Below are 20289 nucleotides of genomic sequence, written 5' to 3'. Positions count from 1 at the left end.
TCAGTCATAGGAGTCAGCACAGCCGGTAGGTTGGAACCCAAATCTGACCAACAGGAAAACATGCTGAATCACATTCAAGGCCCTCTCTGATTTTAAATCAAAACAGCATTTCTGAGACATGGCCGCCAGGAACCCCAGCTTCTGTGCTTGTACAGCACAACTTCCACCAGGCTCCTGCCGCCTTCTCTCAAGGGCCATAAACCCATCATCTCCTGTTGTAAGGACAGTTCAACTTGAAAGCCCTCACTCATCCCCACTGCTCCATATACAACAAACGCATCAAACATCATTATCTTCATTGCTTGTCTGATTAACTGGGAGCTTGTCTGACAACAGCCATAGAAAAGTTTCCCTGGTGTTCTTCTGTTCAGCCCAACCGATTCTCGGACTGCAGAAACAAAACCAAAATCTAATAAAGGAGTTTACATTCAGCCTTCCAATTCAATCAATTCTTGCAGACCTATATATTAATATCTCTTACTCCTCTCTTTCATTTATTCCAAGTTTATATTTTGAAATAACAATGCACACTTTAAAACAGTTTCATTAATCCACAGCTGGAAAAATTAACTCAGCTTTACCTGAAAACCCCCTCTGTTTCAAAAAATGTTGGGCTGTAAAGAACAATGATACATGGGAAAACACCCTGTCAGCTGAGAATTTGATCCTTAGAGATTTTGTTCTGGAGTTCTATTTTGTATTAGCATGACTTTTTCCTTATAGGTTTGCTGCCATCACGATTGTGCTTTTTCCTCCAACATTAACATAAAAACACTATGTAGATAATGCTCACTTTTATTATGAAAATAATAACAACTTTTTTTATTCATTTACTTTTTGGGTTTTTAAGACTATCATAAAACCTCTTAATTTCTAGCACTGAACTTACCAAGTCTCCTTTATTCAGAATGGTCACAAATACCCCTGGTTTTCGCAGGGCTGCTACCAAGCACGATTTACACTGATTTACTACTAAGGTGAAGCCAATTCTGAAAAGATACCTACTTAGTATTTTTATTTCAATGAGACCAAAGTGGAGGAAAAACAGCTGTCATTATAATCAGAAAACTAGTCTTACTTCTCTATTTCATCATGCCAGTGGCCTCTCCTATCTACCATTACACACTGCTAACTTCACTGCACTATGCTTAATTCTTCAGGGCAAAATATGTACTTATCTAATTAGATTCAAGACACAAGCAATGACAAATAAGTCAGGATGGTTGGACAGAACATTCTTTATGACACACCCTGAAACTTTGCAATGAATAGTGTACATTATGTGATATATATGCAAGTTTTTTCCTTGTTTGTTCTGAGCTGAGAAAGACCAAGTATCTTATGCATTACTAGAGCAATGCATACACCTTTATACTTCTCAGACTGCCAGGCTGATGCATCCTTTCTGGACCTATCCCTCACCATCATATAGTGTGAGCAAATTCATACCCTAGTATGTAGTGATGAAAGATTAGAAATAAGAAGTATTTCAATTATTTCTAGCATGTCATTGACTCCTAAAGAAGGCCATGCCAAGTAGCCTGCAACTGGCCCAAGGAATCCTATGAAAGAGTAAAATCTAAATCATGTAATAGCTCTTTTCTATTAATATTAACATTTTGTGAAGCTCAAGGCACTTAAAAAATTTCCTACATCAGTAGAAAAGGATCTTCCTTGACAATATTCATTTCAGGTAACTGATAGTAACCACATTTTTACTGGATAGCTCCTAAGATTAAACTCTCTGCTGGAGGAAAAAGGCACTTCCCTCCCCGCAAGTCTGAGCCTCCACAGTTGTTCTACATTTTTGGGTTTTTTAATCAGAACAAACTCAAAACCTTACAAACCTTTCACCAGAAAAAAACCCCAAACAAACAAAAAAAAAAAACACAAAACCAAAAACCAAACCCCAAACCACAGGAAGAATACAGCTGAACGGAATCATGATCCTAAGATCCTGCATACAAACTAAATAACTTTTAAAAAAGGGCTTTCATGCATTTTGTGCCTTTTTTTTCATTCTGAATTTCCAATCTGAATCTAGGAAATCTTTCCTTAGAAAATTTTAATTTAAAACAAAAATATATGGGAACATACTTATTTCAAATCCATTAGTATTTTCTGATAAAAAACATTATCAACTCTAGTCCCAACTGGTATTAAAGCCTTAATCACAGATAAACTTAAACTAGATACTCAAGCTCTTACATCAAGAAATTAGAATTTTTTTTCATTACTCTTGTTAGCTAAACCAAGGGGAATTCAACCATGCTAGTATAATTGATGACTTGAACTAACATGGAGTAGGAACTAGTGGGAACCAGAGAAAGACTTCCCAGCACTGTGTTAGTTCATGTCACTTCCCACCACCAGTGACTGTATTGCCTTTCCATTGGCATAACTAGGTTTCAAGTCAGGGACAGAAGAAACAACTAAAAGCTGTACACTGCTACAAACAGTTACAGAATGAGACTGGACTATAGTTTAAACTAACAGTTGCTGTTCTGTTTTCTATCAGGAGAAAGACATAGACTTGCCTTTACTGTACAAGATATTAAATTCTAACACTACAAACCATCTGAAGAGCAACTCTTACCTACAGCAACTGATTGAGAAATAGCCATTTTGGCAATCAAAACTGCTTGCATACAGCCACAGAACCATGGATTAGCTGTAGCTTAGTACATGTAAAAGCTAGTACTCATTCAATTTTGGATATATAGTGCCATCTGTCTAGGGAAGATAAAGTTCTGGACAAACACCCTGTTAGCTGAGCTTCTAGACAAGGCTTGACATTCAGAAACATTTCAGTTATTTTGCATTGGATAAACAGGTTTATAACACTGTCAGAGCTGCCAATCAATTCCTTCAGACAGTGGAAACAATAATATATTAAATACTTTACTTGTCAAGCATCAGTGTATCTCCAGCCCCTCAGTTTCCTAAAGATACTTTGATACGATACTTTGGGAACTTGTACAACAGAGAAACCAGGTGCCTCCCTAACCATTACAGAACAGCACAGGTTAATAGGAGAAGAAAAAGATCCTTGCTTCCAACTTGACAAAACCGAAGTCTCACATTCACAGGTCAGCATCAAGAACTGCAACAAACCGCATCAAGAGGTAGAAGAATGAGTATGTAGCATTGCAGGGGAGGATAAGACCAGACACATGCTACATGAAAGGCTGCTGAAAGATAGTGTTCATTTTCATGAAGCAAGTGTTTGGAGTTTTAAAAATAACAAACAAGACACAACAGTTTACCAGACAGTTGTTAGTATTTAGTTAATATCTACCAGCTATTCCTATTTTTTCTAATCAGTTTCAACAAAAACCTGGGTATAATAAAAAAAACACAAAATAGTGATTATTGTAAAGTATTATTTCATATTTGTTCCCCTTTCTAATGTTATTTAACTGGTATGACTGGCCTTCCTGATACAACCAACACAGCTCTGGAAACCAAACATAATGGCAGATTTCAAGCTTGTCTGTACTAATCCCAGTCTCATTTCACACCCACATATCAGACTCCCTCCTACTAGCAAGCTTGGGCTTCTCTTATGCACAGAACTTCCTTATCTTGCAATTAACATCCACATCTCCTCCCCAAATGATGCCAACTCTTCTATGAAACATTCAAGCTATGAAGACCACACCTCTTTCATGCTCTTTCATCAGCCCCTTTTGCAATCTGAGAATAAGCTGCTCTTGGGAAGGCAACTCGTAAGTGCTCAGCCCTTTTCACCCTGTAAAACAGCCTATCTAATAAAAAGAAAAAGCACACACATGATGTTGCATCAAGATGATACTCATGCTTGTAGATCAAGTCAGGGAAGAGATTTATCTGAATTTTCAACAGTCAGCTGACAAGTTTCACTACTGAGTAAGAAGATCGAATGACAAACCAAAGTCTAAGCACCTCTTCTCCTTATTCAGTTCTTGTTGTAAAAGGATTCCTAAAGTTTCTGTGCTCAGTTTTAAAGCACAGATAGAGAAGAGTGTTTCCTCCTTCAACTCTTTCTGTATCCTACAGTGAACCTGACAGAGTCAGAGAAAAAAAAAATACATTCTTCACGACAGGCTTTTCAACTACTTCATATCCCATAGTCCAAACAACATGGGGATATTCTGAAACAAAAAAAGGAGGAGTCTTGCCAACTCAAGAAAATCCTGCTGTACAGTCCTTACTGTTCTCATCAGTGTGCCGCTGGCAACCTATCATCAACTTACAGGGTATGTAAGTCACATACAAATGTTCTCCAGAAGTTACAGGGCACTAACAGACAGCTAAAGTGCATTTGATAATTGCCATATATTCATTTTACATGTAAGCAGTTACTGTGGTTGCCACAGGAACACTATGCAATTGTCATCCGCAGTGGAGTATACTGTTTAGGTGTGAACAAGAAGAGAACTGAAACAACACACACTGACAGAATGCTCCAGAGCCCACATTATCTAAATGCAGCTCAGTGCTACTAGAGCCTCTAAGTGACATTTAATAAGACTAAAGTCTTGAGCCTGCTTTTCAGACGACAGGTGTCCATACTGCAAAAACCTGTCATTATACCCAATATTCCAAATAGAGAGCAAAGAGACTTCTATTATGAATTACTTATTACACGCACATACACACACACACTTACTTTACCTGCAATTAAAGCATGTCAACAGGTCAGCAAGGAAAAACTTGCTCTGGCAGGTCTTCCATTTGGTGGACAATCCAGATCTAAAGTTTCTTCAGCTGACACCTTTCAGCAGCATTCAGCTTTCCACTACAGACAAGGCAGAGAAAGAAGCAAAAATTATCATTCTCTATTAACAGAAAGTAGCTGCCCAACACTTGAATGAAATTTAGCAGTTTAACAACTGGAGGAAAAAACACAAACCATCTTAAAGAGAACATGGTGATAAAATCTAAAGTATACAAGAGAAGCAGTAACAAAGTGTATTCGACAGCATGAGACAGGTCCAAACAGAAAAGATCAGAGCTTTCAGGCCTTCCACCATTACCTTGGTGAGCAGCTCTTGGAAACACCAAGGCCATAATCAGCTATGAGCCCACACCACTGCAGAAGCAATCCACACTTCCCTTCCTTGCTGCCTCCAGTTCACTGCTGCAACCCAAAAATGTTTGCATCCATCCTGCACCTCAGAAACACTTGTACCTCACACACTGAGTAAGTTTGGGGAAATTAAGAAACTGTTCTGGCTAAAACCACCAGGGGAAACAAAAAATAATAAAACACAAAAGCAGAAAAAAGTGGTGCGACACTGAATGCCAAAGCTGGCTACACTGCCAAAAAGCTGATTACAGAACTCAATTTCCAGACAGGAAATGCATCACAACATCTTGTTAAACAAGCTAAACACATGCAAAGGCAAAGGAGAAGGAGAAATCCACACCATTCTGTCAACACTGGAGTAATTTATATTAAATTTATATTTGACATGTAACAAGGCTGCACACAAAAAAAATGCAAGTATGAAAAGGGTGTTTATTCATTTACACAGTGCTTAGCATTCAAAATTGATTTTACAGACATCCTGCTAACCTGTCTAGCAGAAATTCCTCCAGACTACACAAATTAATTCAAAATAGGAAGGCTGTCAGTTTTTTTCTCTTATAAGCAAGGAGGTAAAATTCTGAAATACTTTTCAGCATGCTGAAAGGAATCATGCAAAAGTTAAAAGGGTATATACATCAGTCGAGAAAATAATTATTTTGCATAAGCATAAGTTTTGGCCAAGAACTCGTAGTTTAAACCAGGTTCTTAAACAGATTTCCCGTCAAAGTAGCATGAACAAAACCAGCCCAAAATTAAGTGCTTATGGGAAGACACCATCAGTTTATAGATCACAAATATAGCATGGTTTCAGTACACGTTAGACTAGATGATCCAAGAGATCCCTTGCCATCTTATGCTCCTGAATTTTAGGGATCATTATACCAGGTTCCTCCACAGAGGTAACTAGAAATCTCATAACACAATTTTAGCATCATTTCCCCCTCCTCTATTAAAACAAAGATGTAGTCCTAAAAACTAGACAATTTCCTCAAGTGAAATGATGCCAGGGTCAATCCCTCCATCCTCCAGATCTTCTCCAAAGCATTTCCTTCCAGTGCCTCTAACATAATCCTACTCCAGCCTGTGCCTCTAAATAACAGAAACCAACACCAACATGGAACCAGATTAATCCAAAAAATGTTATGAGCTAAGTGTTCGGTTTACTATTTAAAGGGTACTTTAACAAAATATGTGGGGGTTGTATTTTTTTTTTAATTCTACATGAAGAAAAAAGTTTGTTGTTTTGGGTTGGGGTTTTTTTGACCCCAGTTCAGAAAGGTAGTGCTTGTGTAGCCCACTCAAGATAAAAACCCGTAAGAGAGCCATGACGACTTCTCTGCATGCCTTTATCTGCTGACATTCAGTATGGCCTTTGTTACTACTAGCTGGCTTCCACAACCTGAGGATGTGTGCAGCATCACTGAAATAGTAAAATACTGTTCACAAAATGCTAGCTCACCAAACCATGATATTTTCAATATATTTTCTCATCATGCAAAATAATTCCGAGTAGGGGGCTCTAGAGGAAGGAGACTTCTCCATAATTCACAGTTAACGCTAACTACTCACCTGTCTGCTTCATACATACATTATGTCTGGTCATAAAAATAAGATTCTAAGTTTCTTTTGTTAAATACAGTCTTTCTATTTTTGTTTCACTGTATCACTTCTCTGTGTAAATTTTTAAGTGGAGCTTATAATTGTGTTATTGACCAAGCTGTCCTTTAGCTTAAATAATTAATTTCTCCCTTGGATTTATCTTTAATTTGCAGCATGGCTTAAAAACTACTGTCATACACATAAAAAAGGTATAGTCTAAATGAAGTCGTCGTGACTGAGGTTTACAAGTTGATCAACCTGGTATTTTTCTTTCCTTTTAGCTACATATGAACAGTCCATCAAAGGGAACGGGGGGGGGGGGGAGGGGGAAAGAAAAAAAGAAGATAAATAGCCCCTACCCATAGCCAGAACTGAAGTCTAGCACAGAAGGTAACCCCAAGCCTCTCTAGAAATTGTTTCCAGCAGATGTGGGAAAGAAATATGCAAGGGGCACCCAGGGACAGGCCTCAGGTGGTCAGAACTGGGAGCAGGGGGAGGGATGAGCTTCTTCACACATTTGTTTTAAGGATTCCAGTGTGCTTCAACCTGAAAGACATTTCTTGTCTAGACTCACAAGCCTGAAACTGAATATCGGTATGAGAGACAAACTATAGTCAATGAAGAACAGTCTCATATGAGGAACAATCCCATTTATGATCTGACTAGTGCATGGTTTCCATTATATGCTTAAATATTACATATATTTAAGAGTGGTGCCATATTATCCTAACATATTCAGTGTTTCAGCTTCAAAGTACTGCAAGACTGATTCAATGAGTCTTTGTTACTACTGCTACTAAGGCAGTAAAGAAAAACACAAAGGTCTATTCTTTTGTAGTCTACAAAAGCATGATTTCTCTATGATATGCACTTAACGTGCAGGTTTTAAAGAGAAGGCGTTCAGAACATGGAAAGATTCTCTGATCACGCATATGTAAAAAAATCTGGATCTAAAACCTTAACATCAAGCTATGGTAACTTTCCAGAACCTAAGTGCCTTTAGCTTCCCAACTCATTTAAAAACGAACCAAACCAAAGAAAACAGACAGACACCTTAGGTTAGAGGGCAAAAGAAGACTCAGCCTAGTATATGAAATCACAAGAATTTGAATAACCTAAAGAAATTCCAATTTCCAATCAGCTTTTTTTTTTTCATTTAAAAAGCTATAATTAAAGAAGCATTGTTATAATTAAACAGAAAGCTTCCTGTACTTATGGCCCAGGAGAGTCATATTAATCACACAGTATTGCCAGTGTGTACTTGTTACCTGCTCTCCTTTACCTCCAGACAAAATTCAGTACTGCCAGGTAGAAAATAATACATCCTCATCTCCAGGGAGCACTGACACTTGGATCTCTTTCTATGCACTGATAAACTATTACTGCCAAGCACAGTCTTGCCTTATGTAACATATTTTTGGAATAGCAAGGATTTTGCTTTTTCATCAAATACACAGCTTTGTAAAAGCAAGCAAGCAACACCACACACCAGGTAAAAAATAATACACATCTGCATTCTGTATCCTAAGTGGGAGAAGAGAGGTGAAGAGGGAAAGAGGGAGAGAGAACACAAAAAGTTTCTGCCTTCTCATTTCTGAAAACTGAGACAAATGAGGAAAATACTAAATGGTAGAGGAACTGCTCAAAAAACTTGGAACCAAATATAAAAAAATTAAAATATGAATATCAGGGAAAAAAGTGTGTGTGTATATATATATATCAGCTTACATTGCTTGGACAGCTGGAAATTCTGTCCTAAAAATTGGTGTGATAAAGATATTAAAAAGTTTTAGAACATTAGAAAAGTCAATTCATAGTAGTAACCTTCATGAATTAAGATGCTCTATTTTATATCTTGATTTCATGAACATCATGACAGAAGGCAGTTTTCAATGTTTCTTCAAGTCACAGCAGAGCAGTCTGTCAAACTTTTTTTTCATAGGCAGGTTACAGGACATCCTCAGAATGGCAAAAGCCTTGTCAAAGATTTGTAAGTGAGTAGGCAAGAACTAGCCATCCTCTTTTACACAATTAATTTTGAGCTCAGGATTATACTGCATTTTATTTGAGATGAAAGTTGTCCTTAGAGACTGTAGTGCATCCCATGTATCATAACCTACACCACTACCCAGGCTAGATATTATGAAAGATGCATAGCCTTGTGGTTTGGGAAATTTAAATTGCTTTCCTTATCTTTCCCCTTCATGTGAAAGCCCAAGAAAATAACACCAGAAGCCACAGCCCACAGATTTATGAATCAATACAAACACTCCCACTAGCCATACATGCCATTCAAAATCTCACAAAAACAGCAGACGGACTTTAAAATATTAAAAGGGAAATATGTTAAAAATTAGCTGTTTCATACATACATGATGGTAATTAAGAGAAAGAACACATCATAGAAGCAATACAGCCTGGGAAACCTTCCTTTGCAAGTAAAAAAAGGTCTCTTAAACTGTTAATTTTACATAAAATCATGCCTATTTGCTTTTGATTTAAAGATCAGTTGACACTGCAGGACTTCCTCAAATCTTTGTTTTTCTTCTGCAATTCACAGCTTTGCCCAATAGCATCCAACTGAAATTAAAACCTTTGTTTAATGTCACTGTTGTTTTTCCTAGGATTCAGACAAGAAATCTCACACAGCAAAGTGCTTTCTCTGTTTTGTACTGTTACTGGACAATTAATTAAAGGAAAAGAGTTGGTGCACTCAGATAAACACAGGCTACAAGGGCAGAAAAACAGAGGGTTGTTTACAACATACAGTGGATTACATGAAAGAGTTTGCCAAATTGTCACTAACACAAGCTGATAAAGTCTGCATGGCAGACAGCAGACGTTAGCACAGATCTGGAAGCAGTAAAACCACACTGGCTTGGATGCAATGCCGTACAAACATGACTAAACTGCTTTTGAAGCTAATCTAAGCATCTTTGCAGCACTTTTCCTAGCACTTCCTGTTCTAGGTTTTGCTCCTGCAGAGCCAGTGTGGGTACAGGCATGCCCGCAGTCCTTTTTTCATGTTGTCATCTTATAATAGGGAGTTCTAGCTACTTTTCCACAGCTGTGGCAACATGAAGTTTTGTGTCTCATTCACCTACTCCACACAGCCAAAAAACAACAACAACAAAAAAAGACACACATAATGTTTTAATATCTTCTGGATCCTCCCTGCCAGCTGAGATGTAAAAGCAGAGGTAAGGAGAAAAGGAATTCTCAGTACTGTACTCTCCCTGGATTTTACAGATCATGCTGCACTGCAGTAACCACCTCCTATTTACCAGTCAAAGTATCAAAAATCACCTCAAAGTCATCTAGTCCTTCTCCCTGTGCAACAGTAATACCTGTCATGTTTCTGTCACATCACCCATTCTTAAAATTATTCACAACTTTTCCCGGTAATATATTCCATTGGAACAGCGTCTTAACAACCAAGGAAAGAAAACAGAGCATTGTGAGAAATGCGTAGATTTCACATAATTGGACTAACCCTCACTGTCTCATTTCTCCACTACCTCTTTCTCTTCTTTGAAGCTAAAATAACAACTCCTGGTTCATCCAGTCATTCCCCCAGATACCTAGGTATTCTTACTGCTCTTCTCCAGACTCCCTCCATGGGTTCATATTACCTCCTTTTTTTCTTGGGTGGGGTTTGTTTTTTTTTTTTAAATAAATTCCATCTTCAGAACTAGACACTACCTCAACACTGGCTAGAAAGATTACTTGATTTAACTTGCAGGATATACTTCTCACATAGGTGATGCAGTCACAGGACCCCTCAGTAAGAACTAGAAAGGTCCTAAAGGTTTACTGAAGCAAGTTTCAGGGGAAGCATTTGGTCCTTATGGCCTCCTCTGACTGTGTCCTGGTTGATGAGAGAAATAACTACTTTAAAGAAGGCCCACTGTCTTTGAAGGAACTGGGCTGTGGGGCTTATGCTTTTGCTATGCAAACCTCAGCCCCAACCTGAGAATCATCCCTATTAAAAAAAAAACTTTTCTAAAGGCAGAATTCAATCATTCTGTGGCAATATCTTGGTATGATATTCTCTAATTTACAATTACATAACAATGGTGACTCTTATTATACTTGTCATCCACTATAATACCCAAATCCTTCACATACATAAAACAAACCCAGAACACCCCACCCAAAAACCAAAACACTACCTCATGAGTACATTCCTAGAAAAAACAATGTTTTTCAAGCAGTTTTCAAGCAGTTTAGCACTTACCCACAGTCAGTTCCTCCAGACATTCTTTAACAAGAGTGAAGTTTTGACATTTTCTATCACAGACAGTCAAGCTATCAGAGATCAGCTGCTGCTTTTCTGATTGCAGGGCCTGTTAGCATTTTGAAGAAAGAAATTGCATTAGTCTTAAATCTTAATATTAAAATCTTAAAAATAAAATCATATGGGCTACCGCTCATTTCTTTGTAATCTTCTACTGCTTTAGGAGGGCTTAATTCCCAGGGAAAATACTGGAATAAATAATCAAAGTTAAACAACTGGGTCTACAACTGCTCATTTCCACTTCCCCCCAACAGCTGACAGACACTGTAATCACTCTTCCCAGTCTCACAGTATTACACACATCCTCCATGAGTTAAGAAACTGCAGCAGCTCAGGGATTACATCAGCCAGCTCTTACCCTTTCAATAGTGTTTTTTTAAACACTTCGAACTTAAACTTACCTAAATGCTCTATAACTCATTCCTTCCTCACACCAGTTTAGGGTTTCAGCACTTGCCTTGAAAACCATGTTCACCTCCTAGTCCCAGTCACTCTTACTAAAGATGATGTTTAAAAAAACAAAAACCAAAAAAAACCCTCTGCCTGCTTTGCATTATCTGTCCGCAGCTCCAGTCTTCAAAGAGCAGCAAACCTTCCCTGTCTTTCTTTTTACTAAGATTATATCTCTATAATGATTTCTTGTTACACTTTTTGTTGACTATTCTGAATGTTGCTTTTTAATTTTATGTGCTTGTGCTTGTGCTTATTTTTACACTTGTCCTTGGCAATCAGCCTGGATTCCCTTTCCCTCCTTGTTGTGTTTGATGTTAAAGAGCTTGCTAGTAGCCAAGCCAGCCTCTCACTACTTTTTATAGTTTCCTCTGCAGAAGAATAGTTTCAATTTCTGTAATTAACATAATTTCCTCAAGGAACAATCTCCCTCCTATTTTTTTTTCCTCTTAACATACAGAACTAGTGAATAAGATTTATGTTAACCAGACTTACCTGAAGTTGCCTTTCTAAAAATCCATTGTTTTATTTTAGCACAAGTCTTTCTTCCCAGACTCTCATTTGCTCACTCTCACACAAGTTACTTATGTACTGGTTATAACAAAGCTTTGAAGAGCCGATCCGCTGCGTTCTTCGTATTTAGTACCAGGAAAGCTTTACCAAGGTCCTCCAAGAACCTACTAGGTACCTGCATCCCACCATACTCTCTAGGCAATACTCCTAGGTAATTAAAATTCTGTGAGCTGGATTATTTCCACTACAAACACCCACACACAGAAAATCCACGATTTGCCAGCCTTCAGTCACCTCCACGAAGACAGTACCAATATTCTTTTCCTTTTTATTCACACAGACTTTTAGTAGAATTGTTTAGAATGGAAATGTTTATTTATTCTGCCACCAGATGTTTTTTCAACTCCCTCATGCCACAGACCCTAATATTCCTGTACTTGAACAAATAATATTTTTATCTCAGAATACTTGAATGTACTTTGGAGTGATAACTGCTTAGACCACATTATCTCCTGTCACTGACCCCAATGCTAAGTGCTCCTGAAGTGTTGCTGCTGAGTTGATGCCTCTTTTAAACCTAAACCGTGGTTACTTTAAACGTTTGCCAAAACTCTGTACAAATGTTACCACTAGTAATGGAATATGCCTTGCTGCCAATACAACAAAGTTTCATCCCCCCACACTTGCTGCTACTTTAAAAATTAAATGGTAACTTTCCACCTATTGAACCATTGCACAAGTACCTGCTATGGTAATGATACAATGTACAGCAAGTGCTGAATTTAAGCTATGCATAGTTTATCATTTCCTGAACTAATACAATATCCATGAAATGGGAGGCATTACTATCACTTTAGAATTTTAAATTGTCAAGAGGAAGAATCAGATAACATTTCATTCATCTTTAATTCATTTAACTTTTTAAAATGTATCTGCACACAATTCAAATGCTGTTGAATTTCAGTGAAGACTAATAGGAAAAGGTCATGCAAATACAAGCCACAAATTCTGCTAACAATTTTTCTCCTTATAGGCAAAGACTGAAAGAAACATTAATACCTGGAAAAGTGTTCAGATAGCTTCTATATACACCAAAAGTCAAATAATTCAGTCATTTTAACTGAGCTGACGTGAATATCAGCAGAACCAAGGCCTGCATGCCCAGAACTTTGTCTACTCCCTCAGCTACAGAAATTGATCTAATGAAGATCATTATCACTTCCTTTGACCCTACATCCTTAATGTCAGGTGGTGGATGCGATTTACCATTTCTGATTAATCCATTTTACTTACAAGTAAGTTGTTAAAAACACCACCACTAACAAAAGATATAACTTGGAAATAGCATGCATCATAAATGCAGTGTTTGCTAAACTGCCTTAGTTGTTTCTCTCTGAATAATTTTTCCCCAACCGTAAAGGTTCTTGTGAAACGAAAAAAGTTTTCCAAGCCCAAGAACTCCATTGGCATCCAAGCAAAACACACCTAGCTCTATCTAGCCTAAGGAAATTCTGCAAAACTATCTCAATACTACAGTGTGTTCTGCTGTATCACACTAGCAAGTCAGGAACCCCTAAGCACTGGGCTGCTCCTGGCAAACATCACCACTGCAAAAATCATGCCAGTGAAATACTGCTGAAGGCAGATGTAACCACTGACATCCATAAAACTTCCGTGGTATCTGGCAGCCTGTTCATGTTTATATCTCCCAGTGTTGTTCATATTGCGGGGACCAAAACTTTAAGAAGAGAAATCATTGTGAGGGCAAACCAGTTTCTGCTCCCCATGTTTATTTTCCTCCATTTTTCTTTTCCACTTTTAAGAAAACGTGCTTCCACTTCATATGCTCCTCATCCTATGAAAATGTTTCAAGGAGCTGAAAAAGAACTTTCTAATTGTTTACCTGAAACCACTCCAAGCAGGCAAGCATAATTAATCTGAATGCAAGTCAGCAGTTCAAAAAGGAAATTATCCTGTTACACCTATTGCTGACTCTGTGTTCTTTGCTTCCCTGTACCGAATGGCACAACGGCCAATCAAAAAAAAAAAAAAAAAAGGCAAGACCACCCCAAAGTAACAGACTAGCTGAATCCACTACTTCTGTGAAATTTGGAATCACAAATTACAACATGACTGATATTCCCAATCCACATCACAGGCACTGCAAGGACATTTGGGTGGTTCAATAACAATAAAAAACATCAGAGCAAAGTAAGGAGCAATGCACTCTTTTTTTTTTTTTTTTTTTTTTTTTTTTTAAGGCATTATTGGTTCACCAAAAAATCTTAGGCTGCTTAGCACATCTTACAGCTGTACCTCGGTCAGGCGCACAGGAGAGAAAACCCACCATAATTCTAAGTCGCATGCAGAGAGGAGCAGAGCCCTTATCTCTGAAACCAATCCACATCTTCCTGTGGTTGGGAGCATGCACTTCCCGCAAAGTCCAGCACTGAAAATAAAAGGAGTCCCTCACAAGGGGAGATAAGCTTTTGTCCTCCATAGGTTTTCTTACAGTAATACTGAATTTATGACACTGTACTGAACTATACAGGAAACAGCACAGTGTGTTTAATAAAGCACATGGGTCCAGTGTAACAAGGTAACAAGTCACAGACTTTCAACTTCAACTTGTAATTATAAAAGCAGCACCTCCTTACTCAGGCTCCCTTCTTCCCTTATATGTTCAAGCTATATATGCTTACAGAAAGACTACTCTTAAAGTAATGCCAGTACAGTGATGAAGCAGCAAGCCAAACTATCTCTCCCTCTCAGGTTTGCTGCTGCATAAGGGCAGGAGCCTGTCACATCAAAATGAGTTAACACAATTTAGTAAAACCCCACGCTAGTTTTCAGACCTGGCTCCACAACAGCAATTTTTCAGTTGTTGCTCTTTGGCCTGTGTGTCAAAAAAAAACAGCTGAAAAATGTGTAGTAATTACAAACATATTAACTGTTAATTGTTAATAAAACTAACTCAAAAATGCAAAATTCTCATCCTTCCTGCTCAGGGGTACCCGAGGTTTTCAAAACATTTTGTGAACGCAAGTGGGATTGATTCTTCAGCAGTTCAACTCTTCAACCATCAGCACAGTGCAATAAAAACAGCTAACAGTTAAATTTAATTACAATTCAAAAATTTACTGGCACATAGGTCTCATCAATAGCTTAAACGCCCTTTTTTTTTTCTTTTTTAAATATACAGTAGCTGTGAGCTCTTTTGCCAGCATCACTTTATCAGTTCCCCAGGCAAACTAAAATACTACTAGAACAGTCACTACCTTAAGTCTACTTATATACAAATTTTCACAGAAATAAATCCTACCCTCCACCAATATAAAATAGAGGCAACTTGTAAAAAAATTAATTAGAATTAGGGCAGAATTAGATTAGATAGATTAGAATTAGATAAAGGGCAGAAGCATCTTTCAGCAACAGTTATTTACACAAAGAAGCTAGCATATGCTTTAATTATCACACAGCTTTTTTGCCTGTTTTTTTTTTTTTAAACCAAACCAGACAAGTTCTTTTAAGGCAAGCAACTGTTTAAATAAACAAAACTCTGTCTGTCATACTCTTGGGGACTACAGTCGAGGTACAAGGGGAAAAGATGACATTTGACTGCTTCTACAGTTAATGGCAAAAATCGCATAGTAAGAATTTGCCTAATACTTTTAGTGCTAATCTTGCTATGTATTTCCACACACAGAAGCAGATAACATGTCCTCTACAATGCTAATTATGATTAGACCAGGATTAACTGTCATGGTCTATTGTCACTGTGCAGGTAGGCAATTCAGTATTACTTCACGATTTGACCCTTTCTTTTTTTTTTAAGGAAAAAAAAAAAAAAAAAGAAAGAGATCATTGATTTCACAGTAACTTACCAGCCATGAGGAGCCATCACAGTTTGAAACAGGATAAATTTCAGGACAAATTCTGCAACTACTGTGAAAATATGCTGAATTTAGTTCAGAGATAACACAAGTCAAAGACCCAAGTGCATCTTACACAAGCTAACTCAGGATCTTATTCTTCCTTTTCAGGTGGCAGTTGATTTTGGAGGAAAAATACTGTTACACACATATATGGAACTAAGGTTTTGGGCCTCCTGCATGCAGATAGCTATATTAGTGCCATGTTTCCAAACTTTCCACTGTTAATTAAAGGTAAGCCCACTAATATCAAAGGTAATGTGTTCTTAGATCATGTCTTCACATGCCTTGAGCCTCTACTACCACTGTCACCAGCTCTGACCTTACCTGCTCTGCTTTCATTCCTTATGCAATTGCCTCACCTGGACATGTCGTTCAGGATCACCTTTGACATTAATTTTTTGGCCACATGGTTTAAAATGGAAAGTATTCTTATCACACAATCAATGAGTCATTTACTAAAAGATACCTACATTTAATAATAGGAAGTGTTATGATCAAAGCCTAAGATAGAAAGTAGGCAAGACGGATTTCCAAAAGCTCCTCAGTCTTCATAACACTAACTTCAGTGTGAATGCTTTGCTACCATCACAGCACCTCCAAACTTAAGTTGACACTTTGAAATATACTGGGGCATTTGTATATATATTACACAGGAGCAATTATTCCAGAACTACTTATTTCTATATGCATCCACAAGTGCATTCAGAACTGTTCTTTCAATTCAGGCCAGCCATTCTTCAGAGTGGATCCAGGTCTAACTGACCTGCTCCCCATGACACAGGGAAGTCGTAGCTCTACTTTCCAAATAGATGAGTCCAATCAGAAGAAGGCACCATACCTTGGAGGCTGTTCGCATGAGTTTTTAAAGGTACAGCAATTCTTACAGAACAGCCATACCAGCAGCTACCTACAAGACTTTATTTGGCTACTATGCTGTACTGCTAAAACAACTGAAAGAAATTCAGAATTTCAGGTCACTAGTGCCCCAGCTTTTGACCAGTGCAGGCCTTTGTAGCCAAGAAAAGAACCCTGAGGTTGCTTTTCTTGGCTCAACGCTACCAGAGCATTAAAAGTGAAGCCATAACATACCTAAAGTATAGGCATCCACTGTTCTATAATATATTACCTGAAACACACCCAAAAGCAGGACACAAAAAGCACCATTTTGCCAATAGCCTTCTTTGCTTCCCTTCTTCATAGGGGCTTTCTCCAATGGGGTTAGAGGATACAGTTTTTCCTGGGTTGTAGGTCAGTCTTACACAAAATAACTATCCGATTAGGCTGAGAAGAGACCACAAGTAAGCTAACAATGCCAAGTCAGCACGTTTGAGTATGAGAGTCTTAGAGTTTAAGTGCCTATAAACCAAAATACAGTTATAAAAATGTTGCAGAAAAGGATGACTGGAACAAGAGGTCACAAAAGCCCTGTTCTCAGCAGCACATAATGAACACCACAAACTTACCAACTACTCTAGACGCGCCATAGAGCACAAAGAAAGAGAGAACATCTCTCTCAAATGTTTGAGAGAAACTACTAGTCACAATAAGATTACACCAGGATGTTGGAGACCTGCATCTTTTAAAACTCGAGTATGCAACTCAAACATTAAAGAACTAAACAAGATTTCCATAAGTCTAATTAAAATTTGAAAGCCCTTGTAATGAAACCTTTTGCTAGCATCAACTAATAAATAAATAATAACTAATAAATAAAGATATGCAAGGGTGGGACAGCAGCCTTTGTGAATAAGTTATTTTTTAAAAAGCCTTAACACTTGATGTACAAAGTAATCTTGATAACCCTTCAATGAACAGTGTAACAATAAAACTGATGCTTCAGATGGTACTGAGACTCTGGAAATCTGAAGACTTAAGCTTAACAGGCATCAATGCACTAGTATAATCTTTCAAAAAGAAAACATACATGTAGATTTCTGAAACTCAGTTTCATGCCAGGATCAAATAAAACTACAGCAGCAGTTTCTCCAATTCTGGTTCTCTTAGCTTTGGATTCTATGAAGTTTTGCATCTCATTTGGGGAGGGGGGGGAACACGACCCCAAACCCAAAACAACCCTCACAGAGTACAATCCAATTTTTACCATCACCTCCATATATAGTTTAGACACAACATGGATACAGAGAGGAGAGAAGAGATATAAATGAACTTATGTTTCTTTCATGGGCTTTGGCAACACATTTTTCATCATTTTAATAGAATTCACTTATTTTTCAAAGAACATATTATGGGTCAATACATAGATTAAAATAGCTGTTAGCAGAAGTGAATTGAAAACATTTGTCTTGATTGAGATGGGTAACAGAAAAAAGGCCTCTGGATGTTTCATCAGCTTCACAACTGCTCACCTTCACACCAGTATCTCACTGGTACAATCCCGCCCTTTGCAATTCTTTATACTTTACAAAGTAGATTGTAAGTTTTTCTGCCTTTTCCCTCTCCCTTTGACCTTCCATGTTCATTAAAGCAGAACCAGAGAGGAAGAACCAAATTACAGCATTCGGTCCTAATTCTTAGTGTAGCTTCAGATCAGGTGGACTCTTCATACACAGCCCAGCAGAAGCAAGGCAACACGAATGATGTGAAAACACTAATCTGTCTTCACTCCTTTGGGTATTATAAACCCTTCCAATCGCTACTTTTTCTAAAAGGTTTACTTCTAGAAATTATGACATAAAACCAGTACAGACCAGAAATATAGGTCTGTACTGCATGACCTAACACGATTACCATGCTCATGTGTGAGAGATGGCTCTGAATGGAGAGTTCATTATCACTCCCTCTTCCCTCTGAAAATAAAAACAAGGTAAAAGCATCATGCTTTACCACTAATGAGATGAGGTCCTGAATCCTTCTTATGGCTGTGAGGAGGAACAAAAACATTGTGGTACAGATGAAAAATGCAACTATAAACTCTTGCACAGCATCAGTTTCACATTGATAAACAGAAAACATCTAGGCAGAGAGAGGGGGCACTCGCAGATTCTGAAGTCTTTTTCAGTTCAACCAGAAGAAGTATGGCAGCATATAAAATAACACATTCAATTTTAGGCATTTTTCTTATTACTGTTGTACGACATCTGTAATGCTAACCAGAAAACCAATCACACACCCGAACGGAAGAGGAAATCAGATCAAAATAAAGATCTCCAACTACCAAGTGTGCCTTAGCATTTCACAATTATAAGAAACCTATGCTCCAACCTGGCAAACTACCCTTCACAGGCAGGCTGGCCCTACACACAACCTACCAACAGGCAGCATGTATCTGCCTGCACCTACAGATTTGTCCACATGGAGTAACTCAAAATCATGCCGAGTTACTACCAACAATCTTGGGTGACAGAACACGTTCACGCGACCTTGCTAATAGTTTCTCATTGCCTCAAAGATCACAGCAATCACTTTATCAGGACACACTGCCTCCTCCAGTTACAAGGGCCCCGAAGTTGCCGAGACCTCTACTTTCCTTTGGCATCCCAAGAAAATATCAAAACAGCCTTCACTAATTTGGGGAGGGACACAATGAGTTTCCTGAAGAAAAAAAAACCAAAAATAAATCAGCGTTACTACCCTGTTAAAACAGAAGCCTGAACCCAAACTGACAACCCACGCACAGGGTCAGGCAATTAACAGACATACGGAGAAATACCTGGCACTACGTAAAGCGTCGCACTTGCGAGGAAAAAGCCTTCTTAGAAATTAAAGCGTGCATCCCACGGTCTCACCTTGGCACTTGCCTACTCCCCTCCGTGAAGCCAAGGTCCTCTCCCAGAAGTTAGTGGCCAACACTGCCCAGGTCTCCCTACAAACCAGCAGCAGAAAAGCCAAGCCAACAAGATAAAGGGGATTAGGCGGGCATTACTTCCAGTGACCTATATACTCCCCTCAGTCCTCGGCGGCCCGGAGGCAGGCAGCAGCTGCCCGTCTGCGGGGGACACCGGCCCGGCACCACCGAGGCGAAACGCCGGCGAGACGCCTCCTTAGCTCGGCGCCCGGGCGCTGCCCCAACCCCGGGCGGGAGGCGACCGCGCCCGGCACGGAGGCCCCGCCGCCAGGTCCCAGGCCCGTCCCCAGCCGTCGCCGCCCCCTCATGGCACCCAGCCCCTACCTGGCGGCGGAAAGTTTCCCCGGGGAGGGGCGAGGCGGGCTCCGCTCCCTCTCGGCCGAAGCGACCGGGTCTGGGAGGGAGGGTAAGACGGCCGCCCACCAGGTGAGTCGCCGTCAGCCACAGGGCAGCCGAGACGGGCGCTAATCCCTCAGGAGGGAGGGATCCCCCTCAAGCCCGCCCTCACTGAGCGCCCCGGAGGCTCCGTCCCCTCAGGGCGGGCATCTTCCCGCCACCCTCCCCTCACGGCGGGCGGCTCCAACCCGGCACCGGCCGCTGAGTCAGAGAGGCGGGG

At 39.2% G+C, this 20289-nt stretch overlaps 1 protein-coding gene across 3 annotated transcripts in view; it reads right to left on the bottom strand.

Moving 5' to 3' along the window:
• The window catches only part of FHIP1A (FHF complex subunit HOOK interacting protein 1A), a 95188-nt gene extending 75280 nt beyond the window's left edge, over positions 1-19908 (bottom strand). Inside the window, exons 1-4 of one of the 3 annotated variants that reach the window (XM_075090929.1) lie at positions 16995-17464; positions 15818-15878; positions 10911-11019; positions 4657-4780 (exon numbers count right to left, since the gene is read on the bottom strand). The gene's annotated coding sequence lies outside the window, so the exon portion shown is untranslated. Of the gene's footprint in view, positions 1-4656; positions 4781-10910; positions 11020-15817; positions 15879-16994; positions 17465-19614 lie in introns of those variants that run through there. The other 2 variants (XM_075090930.1, XM_075090928.1) reach the window with 2 other exon arrangements.
• Positions 19909-20289: the final 381 nt, after the last annotated feature.

Source organism: Phalacrocorax aristotelis, chromosome 4, assembly GCF_949628215.1.
Source record: "Phalacrocorax aristotelis chromosome 4, bGulAri2.1, whole genome shotgun sequence".
NCBI lineage: Eukaryota > Metazoa > Chordata > Aves > Suliformes > Phalacrocoracidae > Phalacrocorax > Phalacrocorax aristotelis.
Note: the sequence above shows the minus strand (reverse complement) of the source record. Positions and strands in the feature narration are given on the sequence as shown.